At 42.4% G+C, this 24,165-nt stretch overlaps 4 non-coding genes across 4 annotated transcripts; all 4 read left to right on the top strand.

Annotated features, from left to right (window-relative positions):
* Positions 1-311: 311 nt before the first annotated feature.
* trnag-ccc (transfer RNA glycine (anticodon CCC)) lies at positions 312-382 on the top strand. The gene has a single exon. It is a non-coding gene; the product is annotated as a tRNA-Gly (tRNA).
* Positions 383-643: 261 nt separating this feature from the next.
* On the top strand, positions 644-714 carry trnag-ccc (transfer RNA glycine (anticodon CCC)). Its single transcript has one exon. It is a non-coding gene; the product is annotated as a tRNA-Gly (tRNA).
* A 354-nt stretch (positions 715-1,068) lies between these two features.
* trnag-ccc (transfer RNA glycine (anticodon CCC)) lies at positions 1,069-1,139 on the top strand. Its single transcript has one exon. It is a non-coding gene; the product is annotated as a tRNA-Gly (tRNA).
* Positions 1,140-1,395: 256 nt separating this feature from the next.
* Positions 1,396-1,466, top strand: trnag-ccc (transfer RNA glycine (anticodon CCC)). Its single transcript has one exon. It is a non-coding gene; the product is annotated as a tRNA-Gly (tRNA).
* Positions 1,467-24,165: the final 22,699 nt, after the last annotated feature.

Genomic DNA, 24,165 nt, shown 5'->3' with positions numbered 1-24,165 from the left:
CATACAAGATTCCCATTCTTGTGACCCGGGTTCGATTCCCGGGCAGTGCATGCGAGACGGTCTGAATATGGGTTGAGTAGGGGATGGAATACTAGAGAAAGGTACAGAACTCTGAAATAGACATTTGAAATCTCTTCCGTCGGCAGAGTGTTGAGAGATTCCCATTCTTGTGACCTGGGTTCAATTCCCGTGCAGTGTTTGTGTTAATCCAACTTCAAACAAAGAAGTGTTTATTTGGTGGAGGTTTATGATTCTCACTTAGGTTGCGAGAGTTCCAGGGTCCAAATCAATACAAATCAAGAACAATACAAGCGCCGCTAGTGTAGTGGTATCATACAAGATTCCCATTCTTGTGACCCGGGTTCGATTCCTGGGCGGTGCATGCAAGACGGTCTCAATATGGGTTGAGAAGGGGACGGACGAATAGAGAAAGGTACAGAACTCTGAAATAGATGTTTGAAATCTCTTCCATCGGCAGAGTTTTTGAGAGATTCCCATTCTTGTGACCAGGGTTCAATTCCCGTGCAGTGTTTGTGTTAATCCAACTTCAACCAAAGAAGTGTTTATTTGGTGGAGGTTTATGATTCTCACTTAGGTTGTGAGAGTTCCAGGTCCAAATCAATACAAATCAAGAACAATACAAGCGCTGCTAGTGTAGTGGTATCATACAAGATTCCCATTCTTGTGACCCGGGTTCGATTCCCGGGCGGTGCATGCAAGACGGTCTGGATATGGGTTGAGTAGGGAATAGAATAATAGAGAACGGTACAGAACTCTGAAATGGACATTTTAAATCTCTTCCAGGCGGCGGAGTTGAGAGAGCCAGAGTTATTTGTAACCTTCAACATTGAATTTTCTTATCACTGGACTCTAAGGGTAACTTGTTCTTCGATAGCTAACTATATGACCAAAAGCTAATGCACTAGCAATTTTGAAGACGATGACTACAGACTTGTGAGGCCACAATATTAAGGATACACAGGGCACTCCAACATCTAGGAAAATCAAAAAACACTGTAATAGTCAATCTATTGATAGTCATATTATTTATAAACAAGCATAATACAAGCGCCGCTAGTGTAGTGGTATCATACAAGATTCCCATTCTTGTGACCCGGGTTCGATTCCCGGGCGGTGCATGCAAGACGGTCTGGATATGGGTTGAGTAGGGGATGGAATACTAGAGAAAGGTACAGAACTCTGAAATAGATGTTTGAAATCTCTTCCGTCGGCAGAGTGTTGAGAGATTCCCATTCTTGTGACCTGGGTTCAATTCCCGTGCAGTGTTTGTGTTAATCCAACTTCAAACAAAGAACTGTTTATTAGGTGGAGGTTTATGATTCTCACTTAGGTTGCGAGAGTTCCAGGGTCCAAATCAATACAAAAACAATACAAGCGCCGCTAGTGTAGTGGTATCATACAAGATTCCCATTCTTGTGACCCGGGTTCGATTCCCGGGCGGTGCATGCAAGACGGTCTGAATATGGGTTGAGTAGTGGAAGGAATAATAGAGAAAGGTACAGAACTCTGAAATAGATATTTTAAATCTGTTCCAGGCGGCGGAATTGAGAGAGCCAGAGTTATTTGTAACCACTGCAACATTGAATTTTCTTATCACTGGACCCTAAGGGTAACTTGTTCTTCTATAGCTAACTATATGACCAAAAGCTAATGCACTAGCAATTTTGAAGACGATGACTACAGACTTGTGAGGTGTTATGGAAATCTAGGGCCCAAACACAGCTGGAGAGTACAAGTCAAATGAAACAATACAAATAAATGGTGAATCGAGAAAAGCTGTCTTTTGGTTATTTATTTGAAGCTTCAAATACACGATATAATGATTGAATAATGTCACAAGTCGCACAGAGTATAAGATAGTCTGCGCGAGAGTGCGCAGGACAATGAAAAAGCAGAGATTATATAAGGAAAGAGTGGGAATATTATAACTCCCCTGTTCACACGGGGAGATTGTTATGAGACACCCAGTGGCCTTGAGTAGATAGCATAACGGTTCTCAGAGCAGGGAAGTTCGTGATGTGTCTGACTGTGTATGAGTCTCCCAGTCTGCTGAAACAGCTGTGGCCTTGCAGAGACTGGGAAACTCATAAGAGAATATAGTAGAATAATAATGGTAAAAACACAACAAGAGGAAATAAGAAGCATTTGGTTTAAACATATGAAAGATATAAAAGGATAATAATAAGAATGATAATAATAACATTTTCCACTACATTCCCCCCTTTTGATCATACTTGATCAATAGAAAAAACAAATGATAGGATAGACTGATATAACACATCAATGAATACACTCCATCGCTGGTTTAAGTAAACACATCACAAATATATCATAGAAAACTGGCTGTTTTTGTGGAGGACAGACTCCAATATAATGTAAGCATAAAAGAGGAGATACACACATGATTATATTGATAAATCGGAATCAGACTCTTCTGATTCTAGCTGATCTATCTCACTGTGGCGCAAAGGATTGTCTTGTAATGGAATAGTAGTATACTGAACGAAAGTTGAGGACACCATGCTGGAAACGCATTTCTTCAGTATTGGGATTATCAAACAGGTACAACTGATTAATAGGCCAAAAATGATCGCCAGGGGTGTAACTATACTAGCCAGCCATGCTTTCCACCCGCCTGATGTAAGCCAGGCCCACCAGTCCCAGCCCCCTGCGTTGGATATGTCATCAGCTTTCATGTCAGCTAACAGGTTGTTAAGATGCAGCACGGTGTCAGTGGTGTTCTTGGTGGCGTCGGGAATGTAAGTGCAACAGGAGTCACCGATCACATGACACAGGCCACCCTTTGAGGCGAACCAAAGGGCGAATTGGTGCTGCATGAGCATGTTCCTAGAGGCTATTATGAATGGGGTCAATGCCTGGAAGCCTTGCGTCCTCTCCTAAGTGAGGTTCTCTAGCCGGACGTGTAAGGTATCTATTTTATGGGCATTGTTTACTGTACCCCACCATGGGAACAGGCCACCCATGAACTTAGCTACAGCGGACGTCATATCTCTTTTTACCTTGTGGTGGTCGGGGTGTTGGAACTCTGGGTAATGATGTGTCGTGTGCATTAAGGACGTGAGTACAGTGACTGCTGGATTCAAATCCACTAGAGTGAATGTCCCTATCCAGAGGGGAGCCAGAACTTGATAGAGCTTGTTGCCGCACAACCAAACGTAATCTTGTGGCGCGCTAAACCCAGCATCACTGGGCCACGCCAGTTGGAGGGAAATATGTTTAACATCAGGGAATGCTACGTTAGAAAGGATTCTCTCAGGGGCACCAGATATGTGACAATACGAAATGTTGTAAGCACCGTCACCGCATGTGTTCCGTAGGATGCGAGTACAACCAGTAGTAGTGCCTAGGAAAAAATAAGGTGGTGTAAAAGACGTTTTGTGGTAACCTCTCTGGATGCAGAGGTTGTGTTTCATCCCTCTCAAATGACTGGGGTGCACATGGCTGACGGGTTGGTACTTTGCGTATGTGGTGTCAAGCGTGGATGCACGCAAAGAGGAGTCAGACCGATTGCTGCATGGTGGGGGAAGCTGCCTAGCATAACGCCACTCGGTTACGCTGTCTTCACCCTTGATGGGCTTTGTCAGAGCCATAAACGCACAGAGGTGTTCAACCTGGGTCAGAGAGCGCGGACGAACTGGCACGGACATTGATGAGTCCTGGGGGAAAAGAGTGCATGCATAACATGACCCATTTTGTCCTGCGGCCTGCAAGAATGATCTCAGAGTGTGCCACCAGACGTTACCGGTGATCCCACTACTGGTCTGACCCACATCAATGTTGCTATGGTCGTTATCGCCTATGTATAGATTAAATGTAGATGTACCGATGGATGTCAATAGTGGCGTCAAAGGTTGCTTACGTTTTTCCGGGTCTGAGTTTTGGGCGCGATGTCTATGTAAAATGTGCCACACGGGTCGGCGCCGGATACATACATACAGACAACAAAATAAAATAAATGTGGTTCGCCCTGCTTTCCCCATGTACCTCTTAGATACCTCGATGTTGGCTGACATGCTGTATGCTGAAATGGATACATAACATATAGGACTAGTCCTAACACAACTATCATGGCAAGTATGCAGAGGAACCATTCTATGAGTGTCCAGGCTCTCCAGTAGCATTCACATTGCTCACGGTTGCGTTGTCGTCTCTCCAGGCGAGCCCTCATCACGAGGGGGAAATGTTCCATGGAGTGTGTGAGTGTATTCTCTCGGTCGATTTCGTGACACGGACCGTCAGACTTCGCACACTGATAACACAAACGAGGAACCAGAGAGCATATGGAACCGCTCAGCTGGCACTCGCTCGTGACACCTTGTGTGTAGTGTGTTTTGGTGTATGTAGTGCAAGTGTGGTGCTGGTGGTGACTAGGACACGTCACTTGTTGTCATCTGTTGGTGACTTGGACATGTCACTTGTTGTCATCTGTTGGTGACTTGGACACGTCACTTGTTGTCATATGTTGGTGACTCGGACACATCACTTGTTGTCATCTGTTGGTGACTTGGACATGTCACTTGTTGTCATCTGTTGGTGACTTGGACATGTCACTTGTTGTCATCTGTTTCTATCGTTTCTCCTTTCCTGTGACCACGACCTTGCAGTGGCTGGCGTGGACCCATGTAGCTCTCTCGGCGACCTTGACCGCTGTCTGGGTGACGAGAAGCACCTGGTAGGGACCTGCCAACGATTGGATTTCCAGCTCTTTCTCCGGAAATCCTTGACCAGCACGAAGTCGCCCGGTTGAAGGCGGTGAAGCGGACCAGTGGCAGTCGCTAAAGTGGATGATAGGTTAACACAATATGACAACATAGCATCCTCACACAAAGTTGTGGAGGGAGGAGGACATCCTGGAGCCTTGAGTCCAATCTGGATTAGCATAGGATTTCAAATGGGCTGAGTTGACTCCGTGTTCTTTTCCGCATCCTCATGTACATCAGCACAATGGGCAGAGCTTGTGTCCATGACAGACCTGTGTCTGCACAGCATTTTGCTAGTTTGTAATTTTGCATAATGCAGATTAGCATGCTTCACAGTGCTTTTGAGCTGTTACTGTGAACCCCCTTGTGAACCACTCCTGATTTATAGACTCTAACATCCCCCCTTTTGACACATGATCCCACCCATGTGTCAACTTAGCGAAATGAGGGAAAAAAATGTCTGGGAAGACATGGATTGGAATTTGGGCCAACCCAAAAAACAGCCCCAGCAGCCTTCCATTGAGCCTTCTCAACTGGCGTAGCTAGCTGCTGCATGGAAGTTAGTGATGACATTTTGTCAGTAAAGGAGGAGACAGGGATTTTAACAAATGAGTGTGCGTGAGGTGCGAGAGGAATCAGGGCAGCTGCCTTTGCGGCTGAGTCAGCAGACGCATTTCCTAGGGAAACTGGGTCTGTACTGCTTGCGTGTGCGGCACATTTACAGACTGCAACCTCAGATGGGAGCAGAATGGCGTCTAGTAAGCCTGCAACCAGTGCATGGTTAAGTACTGGTTTGCCATCAGATTTCAGAAATTGTCTACACTTCCAAATAGCCCCAAAATTGTGTACTACCCCGAAAGCATGAGTCAGTGTAAATAGTCACGGTTTTGCCTTCTGCAAACGTGCAGGCTTCAGTTAGTGCGATGAGCTCTGCTGCCTGTGCTGAGAGGTGACATGGAAGCGGTCCAGAACGGAGAACACCAGAATCTGAAACAACAGAAAAAAAAAAAAGAAAAAGAAAAAACAACCAAACAAATAAATTAGTGCCCCCTTGGTCGCGAGAGGCAGACCCATCAACATACAAAATGAGGTCAGCGTTGGTCAGAGGAACGTCTTTTAAGTCCAAACAATAAAACCCTGTCTGTCTTTAAGTCCGTTCTAGGTGTGCACACAATGGAAATTACGTCAACCGTCTTCAGGCAATATTCAAACTAAATGAAGTCTCTCCTTTTGAAACATCATGTGTTGAAATAAACACCTGCAGTTCAAAAAAAAAAAAAATGAATAATATTTTTGTTGTGGAATCAATTAATTTCTTTCTTTAAAGGCAAAAACATGAAAAAGCTAAAAGGAAAACCCTATTGATACAATATTATTTGGAGCAACTTAATTTATAAATAGTTGTCAACTTAAAAACATGTGTTCATGTTCAACATGTGGTAATTAAGTACATACAATTTAAGATTAGATTTAAATCATACGGTAAAACAAGTTGGAACTTTTGGAGTAATCAACTTAAAAACGTGTGTTTATGCTACCAATTATTAAGTGAGTGGTAATTGAAAACATCTCTGATTGCAGAGGAAAAGCCTTCTCCCCTAACCCAAATAACTTTGTTGCTTTAACAACATTTCAATAGAAGTTGTCTTAACTCAATAACCATCGATGCAACCTATTGCCTTGATTTTCTTTGTTAAGCCAAGGCATTTGTTGTTAGAGTGTACGTAGACTGGGCCTCCCATATAACCTGGCTGAGCCGATATAAAAACAAATCAGCAAATAACTTTTCAATACATTATTGATTACTATTTTTTTTGAGGTCCTTTTAGGTTGGAAGTGAACATAAGTCATAGGTACATGGTGTACTTTTCCTTCACTTCATGTATTAATACCTTTAGTTACTTCACAGATGTGGATGAATGATGTGAAATATAATCAAGTGTTAAATCAGACTTTAGTTCCACCTGGAGTGAATCCACAAGCTACCCTGCAGAATACAAATTCATTCAAACTAGCTGCACCTTCACCAGCTTTGAGAACACTTTCATGATCAATCTTTATATAACATATCACATATATTATTCTGAAATGGACCAATCTGCACAACGACTACTTTTACTGTCTTTACTTTCACTATATTCTGATAATACTTTTCTACTTTTACTTGAAGAACATTTTGAATGCAGGACTGTTACTGTAACACTCTGGTATTTCTACTTTTACTCAAGTACAAGATCTGAGTACTTATTCCTTTACTCAAATACAGTACTTCTAATTTCACTACAATATCTGAGTACTTATTCCACTTCTGGTAGTGTATTAGTCTGAATTGTAGCTACAAAATCACACAGAGCTGCATAAAAATAGAATAATATGTACACGTGTGTACAATGATTTGTAGGTAATTTTGACTACTCAAGACACCTCACTTATACATCTTCAAAGTATTGGCTTTCAGAATATTAAACTTGTTTCGGCAAATTCAGATGATAAATACAACTTTGAAGCTTGTAACGGCATAATTACAAGCAGAGAACGGACTAAGGTAACATCACAGCAAGCATAACGACAGCCGTGTGTTATGAACACATACGCAAGAATGACATCATCTGTTGCTTAGTGACTTTTTTAACATTTAGCCTTAACACAAACGTGTGAATGTGTAAGGTTTACCATTATATTCAAATGTGAACAAAAATGTACTGTCTTTGTGTACCGGAACACTGGAAAAAAAACATTTGAGACATCTATGGCAGTAAATATGTTGCAGAGGCTGGAACTTTTGGAGTAATCAGATAAGAATTCCGGACGAGCGTGCATGCTGCATTTACATCGTAAATCCTGGACAAATCTCCACTCGTCAGGAGGTTTGTCTCTGATCTTTTTGACAGGAAACACTGGAATCGTTACACGGAATAATGACCCCTTGTTTAAGCAGAGAGGTAAACACTGGCCATCAACAGCTTCACGTTTCAATGAGTACGGTACGTGAACGTGGACATTAACCCTACGTCATATCTGTGAGCTGCCCAGAGTGAGTATGGCACATCTGAAAGCGCGGCAGGAAGCTCAGAGATATGAGAATTACCTTATCCTCAACCAACAGCAATGTGCGCAGAACGGCTACGTTCGTGCACATTTTCCTTTGATACACGTCACGTGACATAGAGTACATGACATATTCTGTGTGTGTAGGTGCCCAATCAGTGACTGACTCCCAATCTTTAACGATTGGACCCAAATCCCTCCATTTATCAGTGGGGCCCCCTGGCTAGTGAAATGTGTGGACCGCCCCTGGGATTTGACACAGCTGGTTGTGTCTTGTGTGTGTGTGAGTCTAACAGAGATAGTGCTACCCAGCGAATTCCAATACATTTTTAAATATGAGCTCATCATTCACACATTCTAACAGTAAAACTCTCATCATAGCAGTTACGCGGATCTTTCAACCACGTTAGCAGTACAATGCAAAATGAGAAGTTTCCACACAGCAGGTGGAAAACCACGTTGACCAGTCAAATGCAACAACTCCTGAAAATCAGAATATGTCAGCAGCCCATTGATACACATTCACCAGTTCTTTATCATCAAATGACACTTTTTGAACCATCGTAGGAGATGGCTGTCGGACTTTAAGACCCTCATTTGTGGAAAAATGAGGTCCAAGCCGAACCGGAGAACCAGATCTCTGCCCAGTAAATGTATTGGGCAGGCAGATGATAAAATAACTGTTTTTTACTGATGTGGGAAATGGATTACTGTCAACACCGTTATCTCCACTCTGAAGTGGTACAGAAACTTCTCCTTTTCATAAACCCAGCACATGAATAAATCTATCACTAAATTTGCATTCAGGCAAATCTACCCTTTTTTTTACCACAGAATGTGTAGCCCCAGAATCAACCAAAAATGTGTGGGACATTTCTTAACGCAAACATTCACTGTCATATTTCAAATATGTACCCTTTTTAACCACAGACATGTCCTCTAATTCTTCTAATTTCTCAATAGCATGTATGATGCGTGTGTGTGTGTGTGTGTGTGTGTGTGTGTGTGTGTGTGTGTGTGTGTGTGTGTGTGTGTGTGTGTGTGTGTGTGTGTGTGTGTGTGTGTGTGTGTGTGTGTGTGTGTGTGTGTGTGTGTGTGTGTGTGTGTGTGTGTGTGTGTGTGTGTGTGTGTGTGTGTGTGTGTGTCACTTCCCTGGTTTGATGCTGCTGGCTGAATTTCCATCTCGCTCGATTGGGCCCCTTCCTTGCTGTCCCCCTCTGCCTCCACTCCAGTGTTCTGTGAGCAGTCCCATAATCCAATGTTCAACACTTCCACACTTGGAAACATCTTTCTTCAAATGAACGTCTTGCTTCTTGTCCTCTGCCTCTGAAAACCTCCTCTGCCTCTCCCTCGGTATTGTGAGCGGCCAGCATTTTGTTTAGCTTGCGCTGTGTCTGTGAGTCCGTTGAGAAAGGCATTACTGAGGTTTGTTTCCCAAACACCTGCTTGGTCTCCTAGGGCATCGGGTTTGTTTATCCCGCTGTTGTCGAGCTTGGAGTTGACGCTGACTGCATGGCTGGGGCTTGTAGTGGAGGTGGTTGAGGTGTTCCAACCAGATTGCCAGGGTTGTACGCCGGAGGAGGGAAGGGATACCCAGTCGAGGAGAGGTCATTCAGGCCTGCAATGGAAGGACACAGAGATGTCTGGGGTTTACATGTCTTTTGGAAATAATGTATTTCTTTTCTTCACATTCATTTTCAACCTTAATATTTTATTTAATCCCCAAGGCCAACTGCCTTTTTTTTACTCCCCAGTATTATAAACACTTTCTATGAGTGTCCAGTTTTTCCAAGTCTTTTACTTTAATTGTACTCTTCTTTTTCATCCCATCTCCATACTCTTGTAATTTATCTCTTAGGTTTTTGATTTTTAATTTACTCAAAGAACCTCCCTTAGGAAATCCGAACATTTCCGTCCATATATTTAATTTAGACAGACTTTCTTCACCATATTTTGCTCGCATGACATCAACTATCGGACCCTCAGGAGGCTGTACATACCCCCCCCCCTGCTTTGCCCCCATAGCAAAGTCTTTTAAAGTGTCACCAAAACACTCCGTGTCACCAAAACACTATTAAAGTGTCACCAAAACACTCCGTGTCACCAAAACACTATTTTTCATCCGTCGATGCTAGATATGCCAAATATCTCTGTTTTCGAGCAGTCCCTCTCCTGATGTCATGGAGTTTTAATTACGTTTAACTTTAAACAATTTAGACTTTGCACATCTCACCGAGTATTGAAAGCCCTTTGAGTTCGTTGGATCTCGTGAAGTCAATCGGTTCCACCCCTCGCGCTGGTCCCCTCGTCCCGTACGTTTTATGTCGGGGTAGAGGAGGATCCAAGATCCCGGAGCTAGCAGCCACCAGCGTCCAGAGGTTTCCCCGATCAAACATACAGAGATCCTGCCGACAACGCCATTTGTTATGGAAATCTAGGGCCCAAACACAGCTGGAGAGTACAAGTCAAATGAAACAATACAAATAAATGGTGAATCGAGAAAAGCTGTCTTTTGGTTATTTATTTGAAGCTTCAAATACACGATATAATGATTGAATAATGTCACAAGTCGCACAGAGTATAAGATAGTCTGCGCGAGAGTGCGCAGGACAATGAAAAAGCAGAGATTATATAAGGAAAGAGTGGGAATATTATAACTCCCCTGTTCACACGGGGAGATTGTTATGAGACACCCAGTGGCCTTGAGTAGATAGCATAACGGTTCTCAGAGCAGGGAAGTTCGTGATGTGTCTGACTGTGTATGAGTCTCCCAGTCTGCTGAAACAGCTGTGGCCTTGCAGAGACTGGGAAACTCATAAGAGAATATAATAGAATAATAATGGTAAAAGCACAACAAGAGGAAATAAGAAGCATTTGGTTTAAACACATGAAAGATATAATAAGGATAATAATAAGGATGATAATAATAACATTTTCCACTACATTGGCTAAATAAGAGCGTGTTAGCAGATTTAGACTTAAACCTTTTGTCTCCTGCAGCAGAAAGGTGAATAATCTCAGCAGTTCAAGTTTAGCCGTTCATCACGGCGTTATTTATTATAGGCACACATCTCAAGAGGTTTGAGGACAGGGAGAGAAGGGGCGTGACTTCCAACGGTCTTATACCCCAGGTAGTGACATCACAATCATGTGGTACAGCCCTAACCAATGAACACAGTTCTCATTCATAACACTCCGTTCGATGTCTCACTATGGGATGCGCCTCATCGCGGAGCAAACAGAAGCATCAATCTCATTACGCCAATCCTGATTGGCTGGTGATCTTGACGTCAGCGTCAGGGAAATCACCCCCTATAAGTAGCTTGCGCCACAACGCATGCGTCATTCAAACACCTCTTCTCGCTTCAGAGCACATCTCTATGGTAGCCGGGCAAGCTTCACTGTCCACAGACTGAACCCAAATACCCATTTCGGTCGACGGGCGCTCGCCGGCTACTCCTTCTGCTTCGCAGGAAGACGGTAGTACTAACGCTGTTAGTATTTAAAAAATCGACCTCGCCCTTCTCTACCCGAGAAAGTAAGGTAGGTCCGATTTTTCAAGCTAGCAGCACACCTGTTGCTAGCTCGCTCCCTCTCTACTGACACCACGGTAGCGAGGACGTTTTTTCTTTTCTCTTCTCCACGGAGGGGAAAAGGATTAAAAAAGGAGCATACTGCCACACCAGTCAGTATTGTCCGGGAATAAAAGACCCACACCGTCCTTTTTCTCCGGATTTAGGACAAGGTGGCAATACATTTTTCTCCCGTCCCACCTGTCGAGAGCGGGCCCTCTCCACGCCATGAGGCGACCAAGATGGACGCCCCTCTCCCTCACACCAGAGGAGTCAGGGACTCGGTGGCTCGACTCTGCGGCTGCGGGTTGAAGATCTCGGGCACAGACACACACCAGGTCTGTTCGTCCTGCCTCGGGCTGGAACACGCCCGAGGCGCTATCGACAACCCCGGCTCATGCGGACATTGTGTCCGCTTCACCGTTAAGAGCCTCCGCCGACGGTTAGCACGACAAGCTAGCCTGTCGGAACAGGACCCCCCCATGTCCATGGACGCGCCGGCCGGCAGTCAAGACACGGGGACGTCCGCCACAGAGAGTGAACCCCTCTCCGTGTCGGTCTGGGGCTCATTATCCGCAATGGCCACAGAACCGGAATCCCGCAACCTGGCAGGCCGGGACCCGATGACGACAAGACACGCGGGAACGGATTCCCGCGCTTTACCGAGCTGGACTATGAGGAGGGCGAAGAGGAGGACGCCCTGGCGTTCCTCCTGTCCGAGTCGGATGAACAAGAGGACACCTTCATGTCATCGGCCCAGGCTGCAAAGCCTGGAGCGAGGGCTGCTCTCCCGGGCGATAGCACACCAGCTTCGCCCGGTCTGAGCATGGACCTGCAGGCCGCGTGCAAACGCGCTGCGGTCAGACTCAACGTCCCGTGGCCTGAAATGGCCAAGGAGACCTCCAGGTCCCGCTACGAGGGGAAACATCTTCCCCAAGCAGCGGGCAAAAGGAGGCAACTCCTCCCGGTCTTCCCGGAAATGTTGGATGAAGTATCGGTCTTGTGGAGAGACCGGCCCTTCAGCAACAAGGTCCCAATCCAGGGTGCCTCCTCCCTAGACTGCGACAGAATGGAGAGGCTCGGCCTGCTCTGCATACCGCCCATGGAACCACTGGTAGCGTCACCGAGCAGGAACCCCACGCTGCAAGCAAAGTCGGACCGTTTTCAGTCAGCAATGACTGAACAGTCCTACAAAGCGGCAGCGCTGTCCGCCAGGGCCCTGAACGTGTCCTCGCTGCTAACCGCCTACCAAGCAGAGCTCTGCGAGGACCTGTCAGGTAGCCCGGGAGCAGCCACTCTGGACGAGATGGCAGCGGTCACGGACATTTGCCTACGTGTCCAGCGCTGCGCCGTCCAAGCCACGGGCAAGGTAATGGGGATCATGGTGGTGCAGGAAAGAGCGAGATGGCTCAACCTCACCAACCTCCCTGACCGAGAAAAGGAAGATGTGCTGGATATGCCCATCGTTCCCGAGGGGATTTTCGGCTCCGCTCTCGCCTCCATGCAAAGGAGGTGTGAGATGCTGTGTCTCTCCGGCTTGAAGGTGCTGTCAAAAATCTTGAATTTCTTCTTATTGTTGATGATGTGAGACGACGCTCCCGTGTCCACGATCAATCCTTTTCTGTGGGTCTGTAGTTGTTGTCTCTGTAAGCTGGTCCCTTCAGCTCGCACTTTGAGGGTGTAGTCACCTCCTCCCGCAGCTTCTCCGGTACCACCTGGCATGCTCGCGCACCGAGCGGCATCACCGCGGTCCTTCTTTGTGCACGCTTTGTCTGTGTGCCCCTTGCTTTTACAAAAGCTACACCAGACTTTCTTTCTGCAGTCATCTTTTCGATGGCCTTTCTCTCCGCATCGGGTAACCCCTGCATAACCATCGCCATCATTAGTCCCTCACTCGGTGCTTCTCCCGCGCTCCTGAGTGCCGTAATGATCTGCTCAGCTCGGATAATGTACTCTGTTACCGTCTCATTATCAGCTTTCTTCAGCGCAGTCATGATTATATACAACCCAGTCTCACGGCATTTCGTGTTCACCAACACGATTTGTAATCTATTGATTCGTGTTCACCATCACGATTTGCCCCTTTTCTTCGTGTTGCACAGCACGATTTTAAAAGCAATGTATTTCTACTGGTAACGTGTTTCGTGCCTGCAGGCTGCAGCACGTCTTTTTCTCAGGTCGGGTCGTGGAAGACCGGAAGCTGTGTGGTTCATAAAAACATGTTCTTACTCAATACCAAGCCACAATTATTGCTTTTATTTTTAAATCGTATAATTTCGGACTTTTGTTGCCGTCTGTGAGGAAAATAAATGGGGCTCAGAGCCTCAGGATACTGAAATCTGTATTTTTAAATATTTTTTTCCTTCTAATTTGTTATTCTTTTCAAAATAATACACTGTTATTTACTCACCAATAACACACAATTATCCTTGCTTTTATTTATTGGTTTAATTCCATAATCTCGGGCTTTTTTGGTGTCCGTCAGGAACTGAATTTCAAAATAAAAATAACCGGAAACAGACGTAGGCCTATAAGGGACATTTCGAGCATCATTGCGATTGTCAACATTTCTGAGTTTAGGATGGCCGAAGACACTACACTACCCATAATCCCCAGCTATCGTTTAGGACTACAGTTCCCGTAAGGTTACGCAGAGCGTCAAACAGCTGTGTGAAATGGAACGAAACCACGCCAGACTATCCAAAACTGGAATCGAACACCCCTCCAGAACTACACATGCTGGCTATTGTGTTTCGCAAAATGTTCTATGGGACGACTCTACTGAACGTTTTCGTTTTTCCCACAATTAGAAGTTGCCATTATTAAACACATTGGTGTTATCAAATGTAAAACATATAATTAATAAATGGGTGAAAATCACTTGTGTCCATAATGCGCAGCATTATATTAATGCCGTATACCCACATGACGGCTCATTGCTACTTTGTAATTCTACTCCACTACAATTCAGAGGTTAACCTGGTATTTTTACTCCACTGCATTTATTTGAGTTACTTTGCAGATTCTGATTAATTATGTGAAATATAAACAACCCTTAAATCAGACTTTAGTTACACCTGAGTAAAATTCAGGTAAGGTGATTGTCAAGTGCCAACAATCAGGAGAGATATTTGACAGTTGGTGCTTGAGAAGACTAAACATGTATCTGCAATTGACATGAATGGAAACAAGTAATAAAGTATATTCATTACTCGTTATTCTAATAGTTAATTAAAGACTGTATATTATGGCTATTTTGCACATCCCTTTCAAGATTTTCAAAGGTTTATTGACATATCATACACAACTACGGTGTAGTTATGCAATGAATGAAAAACTTGGGTCACAGGTTCCTCAACAGTGCATTACAAGACATCTATCAATATGTGTGTACCTCCACCATTAAACTGTCATATTCTGCACATTTCTTATTCTATCTACATACATAAAAGTATAATTAATGTGTATAATATCAGTTAAAATAAGTGCTTCAACATAGTTAACATTGCAGGAAAGCAATATATTAGACGTTAATTACTTTGTCAGGCTTAATATTTAATATTTAATGTTTAAATAAAGGTTAATCCGTTTTTCTGTTTTGCACCTCCTCCTATTAATATCTGTGTACATCCTGCACTAAACTGTTTTATTGTAGAGATCACTTATAGTATCTTCTTGATTTTTTATATTCTATATTTCTATATTTATACTTTCCCCCTATGAAAGTAGTACTCTTAATATTTTTTTAATCAAATATAACACATAAAAACAATAATTCAATAACGTGCTTTAACCACTAGGAGGTGCACACAAGGTGCACACAGCCATAATAACTTTGTATTATTAGTGTGTATGTACAACATCTGAAGATGTATAGTTTTATGCATGCTTTCACATCATTTTACAGCATATTGCTATACTATTTCAGACTCAGTATTTACATTCTTACATTCAAAGAAAATCAGTAATATCTTTGAAAACTACAGTCCTTTTCTATCAGCTGTGCACCGTTATGGTGTAAATATAACCTATCTATGAATTAGATCAAATGTAAAAGTCAGCCGAATTAGTGTTGATACTGCAAGTAGACGTATTGTGTGAAGAGAAATTGAAGATGTTGTTTAATTGTTGATATATTTATGATCCACGTCAAGTATTCAGTTTCGGCGCCATTTCTTCCAGTTTTTCCAAAGGTCTTCTCATCAGGGCTCTTTAAATAAAGAACTATGGCAGATCTGTAATATGCAGCCGAACCGTGTATTACAATGCCGTTATGTGGTGACTTTCAAAGAGAAAAGCAAGAGCACTCGGAATTAAGTATTATTTTATACTTTTAAAATGTTTTCCGGATTTCATATAATATAAACACCAAATCCCAGCATGCATTGCGGCTAACACATCCAATCAGCGAGCTTAAAACCATAGCTGAGGATCTTGGGTAATCGCTCGAAATGCCCACGTCTGTTTCCGGTTATATTTATTTTGAAATTCAGTTCCTGACGGACGCCAAAAAAGCCCGAGATTATGGAATTAAACCAATAAATAAAAGCAAGGATAATTGTGTGTTATTGGTGAGTAAATAACAGTGTGTTATTTTGAAAACAATAACAAATTAGAAGGAAAAAAAGATTTAAAAAATACGGATTTCAGTATCCTGAGGCTCTGAGCCCCATTTATTTTCCTCACAGACGACAACAAAAGTCCGAAATTATACGATTTAAAATAAAAGCAATAACTGTGGCTTGATATTGAGTAAGAACATGTTTTTATGAACCACACAGCTTCCGGTCTTCCACGACCCGACCGGAGAAAAAGACGTGCTGCAGCCTGCAGACACGAAACACGTTACCAGTAGAAATACATTGCTTTTAAAATCGTGCTGTGCAACACGAAAAAAAGGGGCAAATCGTGATGGTGAACACGAATCAATAGATTAAAAATCGTGTTGGTGAACACGAAATGCCGTGACACTGGGTTGTTATATACAAGGTGACGATCCTGGGTCTGCCTTTTCCAATATAGTGCTCCCTTAATATTCTGAGACTTTCTCGGCCCTTGTCCTTCGTGTCTCTGAATATCAGGCCTAAACTGGTATTGTCAAGTAGCGGCGCTAACTCACAATAGGCGTCAGCATTGAGCTTGTCATCTTGAGCCCTCAGTGCCGCGGTCAGCTCTCCAGCGGGTGCTCGAAGGATGGTCTCCTTCAATCCCACTCCGTGCATGCAACACAGCATCCTCTCTTCCCAGAGCTCATACTCTTCTGCTTTCCCGTCAAACGTGGGCCACTTGCTCTTCCTCGTAGTTCTATTCGCCATGGCTTTTTTGTTTGTAGCTTCAGTAGCTTAGCTTAGGTCCTCGTTAGCTTAGCTTTAGCTTCCCTCGGTTCTCTCGATGCTAAACTAGCTTAACACGTGGCTAACTAGCTACTCCTATGCTAACCGTGCTAACAGGCAATCTTCTCGCACGTGCGCTTCGAACTGTAGAATAATTCATCGCATCTGGGCCCATAACCTGTTAGCAGATTTAGACTTAAACCTTTTGTCTCCTGCAGCAGAAAGGTGAATAATCTCAGCAGTTCAAGTTTAGCCATTCATCACGGCGTTATTTATTATAGGCACACATCTCAAGAGGCTTGAGGACAGGGAGAGAAGGGGCGTGACTTCCAACGGTCTTATACCCCAGGTAGTGACATCACAATCATGTGGTACAGCCCTAACCAATGAACACAGTTAGTAGTCGCAGCTACTTACATAAACAATATATGGTACACAGTAATACATGGAGTCATACACTATACTGTACATGTATGTATGTTATATCTCAACAGAGCGTTTGAGAAATTGTGCAAGGCATAATAGTCTGAATAGGTTTCCTTCTTCATGCACCTTTTGAAATGGGTGACGCTGAGCTTCTACTTTGAAAACTATAATTAGATAAGAAGATGCAATAGTAAAAGTTTTAGTGACACATTCTAAAGTAAGCAGGGCTTTCTCTCTGTCATTGTCTCTGTTGCTCTGTTCTGGCTTTCTAAGCAAAGCATGATAAGAAGTGGCAGTTATTTGTATGGTAATTCAGCGAAGAAACAAATCACACATATTTAGGGTTCAGGAGAATGGAAAAGAGTTTGCTCGGGACTCCGTATGAGGGTGTGTATGAGAGTGCGTTTGCTAGCATGTATTCTAAATTCACATTTGTCTTAATGCTAATATCAGGGATTATGATGATTGGGAAAACTGTGGGTATGCATGGGTCTGTGTGCCAGATTCTGTGTCAGTCCAGTGTTTGCTGCCTGATAATCTCTCCCCTTGTTAACATAAGTGATTCAGTTTCCCTGGCAGTATACAGCTGTGAGCTGCAGCCAGTAGGATATGGAGGGGGGGGGGGCTGCAGATGAACCAGAGTCAGACGTCAATAGACTGTCTGTGCAGCAGGAACATCATGCTGTTTAAGCTTGTAGACCAGCAGCTCGAAGACTTGTAGCGTAGTGAAGCTTATTTATTACAAATAAAAAAAGGCTGGTAATTTCATCAAAAGCACATTTTTTTCAATAAAATAGTCAAAATGCTTCTCGCTGTTATAAACACAATATATATATATCACTACTTGAGTATTATTATTAAGTTATCATATGTTTTTTAATTCAACAATATTTGCTTTGTCGCTAAATAAATGGACACAATGTCAATGTCATGGGATCAAGAAAATACCCCTTCATCATCTTTGAGTCAAGAGCCTGCAACCAGGATCTTCCTTTACAAATATGAATCCAATTTAGCAGAGTTAGTCGGAAAAGCTCTGTTCTCTCTCTTACCTCTGAATTATATTTGTCATCAATCTACTCTATCAGTGACATAATAAATTGGAGGAAGAGCATAACTGGTTAGGGAAGGAGCATGCATAACATACGGAAGTTGAATTCAACATCTTGTTAATTAAATTATAATTTTGCTCATAATTTGTTTTACACACCTGTTGGGAATAACGTCATAGTCCATTGGCCTTTTACTCTTCCTAATGCTTCTTAATTTTTCTGGTATTAAGAGGTTGAGTTGTGTATGTATCCATGATGTCAAAAAGTATATAAGAATAACTTGACTCTAAATGAAAAGCTTCACTTTATTCAGTGTTCGAAATGGGGGGGGGCAGTGGGAGCTTTGCTCCCCTAAAGAGGGGGGGAGCTCCCCTAAAGGCCGACTTAGAGATAAATAGCGGGAACCCAAAAGAATCGTGCATATTTGTGTCACACAGATTAGAAATGTTGAGTTTCTGTAAATAAATAATAGTCATTGTTCATTACAGTTTCTGAATATTTGTTTTATATTTGTGAATATTTCTGGGTGTTGCCATCTGTACGTGGCGGCGCTGCATTCTTTACGCTACTTACGTTGCTATGGTTACGGTGGCGATGCCGGTACGGTATTTGAAATGTTCATATTGATATTCTTTTAACTCTGGCTTTGTAATACAATATATGGCGAAACGAAAACAGCCAAGCCTTGCAGCTTTTGGATTCACAAGCAAAGAAGCGAAGGAGTCTAATAATGACAACGTGAACGGAACAACTTTTAGATGGCCGGCTGTAAGCGGCATTAGGGTCGAGTTGACAGCTCCACACCGAGGGAGAGGCCTGCCGATGCGGAGCCCGAAGAGGCTTCAACCTAGCGCCACCTGCACTAGTGAACCTGACGATGCCCATGACCTTTTAACTGTACACAGAACATATGGAGTGAGTGGAATGAAAGGTATCCATGGCTTTTCATAAAAAATCTGGATGTGAGATTTGCAAAAAGGCAAAAAGTATATTGATCTCCCTGCCGCTCACAGAAAAATCCACTGAAGTGCACCTTTAAAAAGGTATTCCTGAGCAACCCGCCTGGTTTAGTTGATTTATATTTTCTTCTGCTAATGAGTACCATTATTGGTACAATCACTGCAATAAGTGTCCTGCAGTAATAAGTTACACATTAACAAGTAAAAACGATAATTACATTACATTTCACTTGTTAGACGCTTTTATCCAAAGCGACTTACATACATTCAGTGCTGTGGGCAATCCCCATAGGAGCAATTTGGGGTGAAGTGTCTTGCCCAGGTACACAACGACATGCTGGCTGCAATGGGACTCAAACTTGCTACCCACTGATTCAAAGTTCAGCGCACTATTCACTGAGCCACAGCCTCCCACATATAATGTTCCCCTTATGTCTTTCGGTACATAATTTGTTCCTTCTTCAAAGATACATCCCATATTCAGTACTGACAGGTCCCTGCATTTCTCTCTCCATGCTTTTTTTGAAGAATGCTCTACATAAATGAACTCTGACCCTCTCTGTGTAAAAAATAAAATGGTTCTCCAGATCTGAAGGTTACAGACAGATTGTTACAGACACTCAGCTTTACATCTGTGTCTGTCTGCCTCTCTGTTGGTGTGTCTAACAGGGTTTGTGAGTGCTCTCTGCTGTCACATATTAAACTGTCTGTACTGATGCAAAGTTGCTATATCTATATGGCAGGTGGATCATATTAGTATGTATTAAAACAAAAAACACATTAATCATACAACTTTCAGTTGAAGCTGTTATCAATGTTTTAATTTAAAAAAAGGAAAATTATGTTTAGGGAATTACATGGTGTTTTGTGTCATACTATTCATTTGGTGTGTCTGACATGGTAGTCAGTGAATAAGCAGGAGAGATAATATTTAATTAAAAGGTGGAGTGAGATCAGTGTACCTTTATGTGTGTTATTATGGGCTGTCAAGTTAACGCATTAACGCAAAAAAAAATTAACGCCACTAATTATTTTAACACGATTAATGCATGTGTATTTTTTTTCCTCGGCCGCCCCGTATAGTTTCAGAGCGCATCGAGTTTAAAATACCATCTACAAGCACACACACACACACACACACACACACACACACACACACACACACACACACACACACACACACACACACACACACACACACACACACACACACACACCCATTTGTATTGTATTATTGTATGAGAGAGGTTCCAGGTTAAATTGAGGCGAATATTTGTAATGTTCAGAGGTTGTTGTGTTTAATATTCATGAGAATATTTGTCATTGTTCAAATGATAATAAACATTAGCATAAAGCATTTTTGTCCACTCATATGAGTATTAAAAACTTGAAAAATATTCCTCTAAGGTACATTTAGAACAGATAAAAAATGTGCGATTAATCGCGATTAACTATGGACAATCATGCGATTAATCGCGATTAAATATTTTAATCGACTGACAGCCCTAATGTATTCAGATAGGACTTAATGCAGGACTCCATTACTGCACTGGTGTATTCACACTCGTCTGAGCAGAGCTGTTTCATCCTCCATGTCTTCACACCTGTCTGATCTTTTGAGATCACTGAGCAACACTGTAGCCCGCAGGTAGTGAGCTGATGAGCGTTCATAATGGAGGAAATTAATATGAAAGTGCTTGATAATAGAAATTAGATTGGCTTTACCTCCATTAACAGAGCTTGCTAACTCTGGTGCCCTTGGGTGTATGTGCAGTTTGGACCTGAATACGGTAAATATTTCCAATTCATAAACAGTTTCCTCCACCAGAACCTTCCCATTACCTACTCTATTCTGTCACACTTTGGTCCGGATTCAGTTATATTGGATAACTTGCATATAATGCCATATGCTTCATGGATATTACAAAAAGTCATGCAGATTGTAAGCCAAATCAGAACTCAGTTACATTTAATATCTTAATTTCTTAGACTGAGAGAGCACCCTATTTCTTATATGTATTTATTGCAACACAATTAAATGTACTCTTACTTGCGTTTTAGTCATTAAATCCTAGTCTCCCAATAGGAGTGCATTAATTATTGCCTAAGCCTACAATCTGCACATACTCTCCCACACTCTTATATAATCAGCTTCTCTGCTTATGAGCTGCTGTTCCAACTGTCAGCCACAATGAAGGAGAGTTGAGTCGGCGCTGATTAGTCTGTCAGGTCCAATGCTGCGAGTGGGGGTGCTGAGGTGCTGGACTCCAGTGAACACTATTACGGGCACTATAGAGCACGCACAAAAGCACTCCCCACACGGAAACACACAGTACACCCGCAACTGTTACAATGAAGGCTCGATAATCAGCTCACGGCATATAGGCAGGGGTAAAGTGCTATTTTTTCCGAGTGTGGAGCGGACCTCACCTCCTCTAGGGGGGTCCGGGGGGATGCTCCCCCGGGAAGATTTTTTTAAAATATTGAAGTTAAAAGCATCAATCTGGTGCACTTTGAGAGCAACATGAAGAGATCTATGGATACATCTCTCAACACCCAGATGAAACACAACTGTAAACAGATTTACTTTTTCTTTATGGATATTTTACAAATCACTCCCCTTTCAAACTGTATTCTTGTTTTACTGCCATAGTATTTCATAACTGTAATAATAATAACTATAATGATCATATGAAGGTGTGCCGCGGAAATAATCTTTTGAATAATTTGTGTCAAAACCGTTTGAGACCCACTGAGATAACTTAGACTAAAGTTAACTATCTAAACACTCAGAGAGTCCTTTAGCTCACCTGAGTCTTTCAGTCTGAGAGGAGAGGACTCTCCTCCAGCTTGTTGTGCCCCCCTGCCTGCCGCTAGGGGGTGCTGCAGCGCCCTCAGCACCCCCCTTCCCGCACCTATGCATTGGTGACACTGAGAATCTAAAAAAATGTTCACTGTCATAACTGCACATTTCAAGAAACTAACATGACCACAAATTCACACATTTTAATACAGGCTACTTTTCAAATAATGGTGGGGTATGCACTCACAAAAAACACCTACCTCTCTGCCTGTATAGCTGTTGTATCTGAGAGAGATTTCGGTTCTCCACCTCAAAGTTGTTTCATCATTCTGCATGAGGCAGGCTGGATCCTCAGTTCACCTTAAATAATTTTAAGTCTAAACCGACACCCGCTTTATCTAATAATAATAATAATAATTCCTTACATTTATTATAGCGCTTTTCCAGATGCTCAAAGCGCTTCACAAATACACATTACACATATCATAAATGCAATGGTCACCACTGTGGACAATACCCACAGGAGCAAGTTCAGGTGAAGTGTCTTGCCCAAGGACACAATAATCTACTCATGGTTTATTGATTATCCGTCTTTTTACAAAGGAAAACCTTTTTTTCGTATGTACTCTATAGTTTGAATAGTATTGTTCAGTCTCTTCTTTATGCCTCAGAGTTACCCAAGTCTAACTGTGGCAAATTATCCCAGGCTGCCATTCAGATTTAAATGTGGTTATCATATACTTTATAAAAAAAAGTATGTTCGTTGATCTGCTTTATATCTTCAATCAATCAATCAATCAATCAATGTTTATTTATATAGCCCAATATCACAAATGTTACATTTGTCTCAGTGGTCTTCACAGTGTGTAGATATCTTATCTCTGTTTACACGTTATAGGTATGGACAAAGACAACAAAGCTGGACATGAGAGACAATCAAATAGGTATATAGTCCATAATTGTACATATTAAAGCACTGCTATACCGTACTATGTTTAAATACATAATGTTTTACTTACACATTTACAAGACAATGATACAGATTAAAATGAACCCTTACCCTTTGTGTCACTGTATGGCCAGGTCGCTTTTTCTGCCTGTGCTTGTGGAAATGTGTCATGGAGGTTGACAGTAAAGGACAGGCTACTTATTATGTCTGTTTTGATCATTTGTGATTTTAAACCCATTGGTCTAATTTATTGGCAGAGTTATTGAATATGCTTCCATGTCTTATCATGTCTCCACTGATGGAGCTGCTCTGGCCCATCCCCAAGGAGCTGAAGGTTTTAGACACTCACCTCACTTTGTTTTCTACGTGACCACACTTCCTGATGTCATCCACCTAAGGTATTGGTCAGGTTGTAGACACCTTGACACTTGTTCTGCTTCACAGTATTAGCCCAGAGTTAATAGAGCCAGAGAGGAGATGTAAAACAAAAAATGCTGATTCAAAAAAGGGAAATAAATTAGTCAGTCCTACAGTAGAACAAATATTATGTGTTTCCAATGCTCATGTCTACTTTGTAATTAAATGTCGGCAGTAAGTAATGATGCTCTCTCCAGACAGTCAGAACATCAGTCACCACTCTAAAAGGAACTGTGAAGTTTAGTAATGAAATGACAGAAGCAACTCAGCTGGACTGGATGACAAAATTACTTTGAAAAGTATTTCTACTTGCACGGATCAGTACTGACTGGTACTTTTACTGAATATTTGGATAAGCAAATAGGTTAAAGATCATTCAAATTGACAATGAATTTTGCTCAGTGCAGTAATGACTGTTTAGGCCTCATATTATTATGCTCAAGTTTGTAATCTGTGATGGAAGCATGATTATGATCTGGTTGAACACTTCTGTCAAAATGAAAACAGAGTTGAACATTTAAATTCCTATCACTCCTTTGTCCTCAGTGAGTTGTTCAAATGTTCCCACAGTTTAATGTCGGCAGCAGATTCCCAATTCCCTATAGCCATATCTTCCCTGCTTGACAATTGGGTTGAGCGGCTCTGTTCTTTATGCCTGCTTATGTTGATTTAGTCTGTTTTCCAAAGGCTACATGATTAAGAGTTGGTGATTATTTATAAGTAGTGCTGCGTACCTGGACTCACATTCAGGTTCAGGTCCGGACTCAAGTCCAGAGGTTCAGGTTCAGGTCCGGACTTATAAGTCCGGACCTGAACCCATGGCTTGTGTCAAGTTGTGTGAGTAACTAAAGTGAACTTATTGTG

The sequence above is a fragment of the Pseudochaenichthys georgianus genome, chromosome 13 (genome assembly GCF_902827115.2).
Source record: "Pseudochaenichthys georgianus chromosome 13, fPseGeo1.2, whole genome shotgun sequence".
Classification (NCBI taxonomy): Eukaryota; Metazoa; Chordata; class Actinopteri; order Perciformes; family Channichthyidae; genus Pseudochaenichthys; species Pseudochaenichthys georgianus.
This window is presented reverse-complemented; position numbering and strand designations above follow the sequence as displayed.